This window comes from Triticum urartu, chromosome 7, assembly GCF_003073215.2.
Source record: "Triticum urartu cultivar G1812 chromosome 7, Tu2.1, whole genome shotgun sequence".
NCBI classification, from domain to species: domain Eukaryota; kingdom Viridiplantae; phylum Streptophyta; class Magnoliopsida; order Poales; family Poaceae; genus Triticum; species Triticum urartu.
The window spans coordinates 560,999,093-561,002,401 of record NC_053028.1 but is presented as its reverse complement, the minus strand read 5'-3'; the positions used below and the strand labels follow the sequence as shown (position 1 = coordinate 561,002,401).

Below are 3,309 nucleotides of genomic sequence, written 5' to 3'. Positions count from 1 at the left end.
GCAGCTTTAACAACTGGACTAAACGTGTCCTCATAATCAATGCCATAACCCTGCTTAAAGCCTTTAGCCACTAGCCTAGCCTTGTATCTGTTTATTGTGCCATCGGGTTTTCTTTTAATCTTGTATACCCACTTACAATCTGTCACATTCCTCCCTTGCTTAGGAGAAACCAAATGCCAAGTCTGATTTTTCATGAGAGCTTCATATTCTATATTCATAGCCTTTTTCCAATTATCATTACTTAGTGCCTCTAACAGACTTTGAGGTTCACCGGTTGAAGCAAAGTTTGCAAACTTGAATTTTTTTCTCATACCTGACTGTCCCATATTTAAACTTTATGGTTTCAAAATACCTTTTTGTGCATGCGTAGTCATTCGTAACGGTGCATGATCACGTACTGAGTTATCAGCCACAGAAGATCCGAGCCCATCACCTCGTACCTGATTCGATCGAGCAAAGGCGGGCGAATCTCCCTCGACCGCCGAGCTCCTGACTGGGCTTGGATCCCATGCGGTTGCACTGTGCGGCGCACTGCCTGGGCTCGGGTTTTGTGCGCGTGGGCCAGGCGACGCACCACCCGCCCCATGTGACGACGAAGGCGTGCCAGGTCCGCCCGTGCGGGAACCTGACGCATGGCGCGCGCCAAACGAAGGCGAGGGCGGGTCGGGTCCACCCGACCAATCACCGCCGGTCCCGCCCGACTAGGGATCAGGGGGCGCCAGAAGGTCTGCCTGGGGATCCGCAGATGCGTCAGTTGGCCCCCTGCCACCAAATCTCGTGGGATCAGCGCCCGCAGGTGCAGGCGAATCAGCTTCGTGTTCCGCGCCAGGTGTTTCCTGTTGCTCCTGTTGCTGCATAAAATGATGACGATTTGGAGTGTTGTTTTTTTCACTGTTGTCTCCGTTAGGGTTAGGATTATTAAACAAATGATCATTAGCAATATGTTCACCCCCTTGATCAGTAGGATTTAATAAATCTGGTGAAAGCAAAAGGATCTCAGCCCGAAGACGAGCACCAGCATTAGGATGGAGTGTAGAGAAAGGAAACACGTTTTCATCAAACACAACATCCCTTGAAATATAAACTCGTCCGGTGGAAATATCTAGGCACTTGAAGCCTTTGTGAAGGTTGCTATACCCAAGGAAAGCACACTGCTTGGAGCGAAATTGAAGCTTATGATTGTTGTAAGGTCAGAGGTTGGGCCAGCAGGCACACCCAAAGATTCTTAAGATGGAATAGTTGGGTTTTTCATGGAAAAGACGTTCGAAAGGTGTTTCAAAGTGGATTACTTTGCTAGGCATCCGATTTATCAAGTAGGTTGCGACAATGAAAGCTTCATCCCAAAACTTCAGGGGCATAGAAGCTTGAGCAAGAAGAGACAAACCTACTTCAACGATATGACGATGTTTTCTTTCAGCTGAACCATTCTGTTGGTGCGCATGAGGACAAGAGACATGGTGAGATATACCTATTTTGGTAAAGAAGGAGTTGAGTTTAACATACTCCCCTCCCCAATCCGTTTGGAGAGCAAGAATTTTGCGATCAAATTGTCGCTCTACAAGTTTCTGAAAATCATGAAACTTTTAAAACACCTCGAACTTGTGTTTGATAAGATAGATCCATGTAAATTTACTGAAATCATCTATGAAACTCACATAATATTGCTTTCTTCCTACTGTTTCCACAGCAGGACCCCAAACATTAGAGAACACAAGCTCTAAAGGAAATTTTGATTCACTTATTGAATTTGGATAAGGAAGTTGGTGACTTTTGCCCTTTTGGCATGCGTCACATACAGACTCTTTATTCTTTATTGAAATAATTGGCACACGGCAGATTGTTTTGACTAATGACTTTGCTAACAATAACAGAAGAAGGATGCCCTAGACGTCGGTGCCACCTATCCGGAGATAGCTTGGTAGCACTTAGCACTTGCTTCTTGACGTCGGTGCTCGTGTGCCTAATCGGGTAGAGACGTCTCCTACCCTTTCCTTGAAGTAGTACCTTCCTCGTTCCCTGATCCTTAACAGGAAAAGAATAAGGGTGAATTTCAACAAAGGAGTTGTTGTCAATGGCAAGACGACTAGCAGAGATGAGACTTTTATTTGCTTCGGGTACATGAAGGATATTGTTTAAGTAGAGATCATGATCTAGGGTATGAATTGCTGAATGACCAATATGTTTAATATCCATACCTGACCCGCTTGCAGTATGTATCTGTTCATTGCCGTTATAGCGATCACGTACGGTCAGCTTCTCCAGGTCGCCCGTGATATGATCAGTAGCACCACTGTCAAGGTACCAGTTGGTGTCTACGCCATACTATGGGGCTGCAAGATTGGTCGATTTCTCCTCCACGCCTTGGTAGGACTCATCATACCATTTCAAGCACTTCCATGCCGGATGGCCCATCTTCTCGCAGATCTGACACTGCACCCAAGGAGCAGAGGCATGGTTGTTGTAGTTGCCTCCGCTGCTGCCTCCATTGTTGCCGTCGTGACCACCACCGCCACGACCTCCTGGCCTGGAATAGCCACGGCCATCGCGGTCACCACCATTGCCAGCTTGTCTGCGACCGCGGTCACCACCTCCGCCGCCTTGCTTGCGGCCTCGGGTGGCGCTGTTGGCGGAGGACTGAGACCCGCAGCCACAAAGATTCAGCCTCGTCTCGAAGCTGAGCAGCTGCGAGAAAAGCTCAGCTGCAGTGACCGGCTCCACCCTGGAGCACATAGCAGAAACCATCGGATCGAAATCTTCATCGAGTTCGGCGAGGATGTGGGAGACAATGTCTTCCTCGTCCACCCTCTTCCCCGCGGCGATCAGCTCGTCGGTGAGGGTTCTGACTTTCCCGACATAGTCGGTGATGGAAAGGTTGCCCTTCTGCAGGTTGGCGAGGGCGATGTGAACGTTGGTGCTCTGCGATCGAGTGCGAGATGCAAGCATCCCTTTGACTGCGTTCCAGAGCTCCGCTGAGGTATGACAGGATGCAACCTGGATGGCTATCTCACGAGGAAGAGTCATCAGGAGATAGGAGAAGACTTGTTGGTCTTGCGCATACCAGGTTTGGAAGTCAGGGTTCGGCGCTTTCGTCGTGGTCTTGCCGTCAACGGAGGCCACGTCGATCTACATGCGCGGCAGCTGCTGCTCAACGTCGAGGTACTTCGCCATCTGGGCTCCCCGGATGGCGGAGAGCACGGTCGCTCGCCACAGGGCTTGGTTGCCCTTGGTAAGCTTCTCTGTGGCAGCGTGAGCGAATGGCGAGGAGAGGAAGGAACTTGAAGACGTCGCCATGGATGAGCTCGAGGATTG

General features: G+C 49.5%; 1 pseudogene; it reads right to left on the bottom strand.

Moving 5' to 3' along the window:
• Positions 1 to 2,666: 2,666 nt before the first annotated feature.
• Positions 2,667 to 2,805, bottom strand: LOC125526143 (annotated as a pseudogene).
• Positions 2,806 to 3,309: the final 504 nt, after the last annotated feature.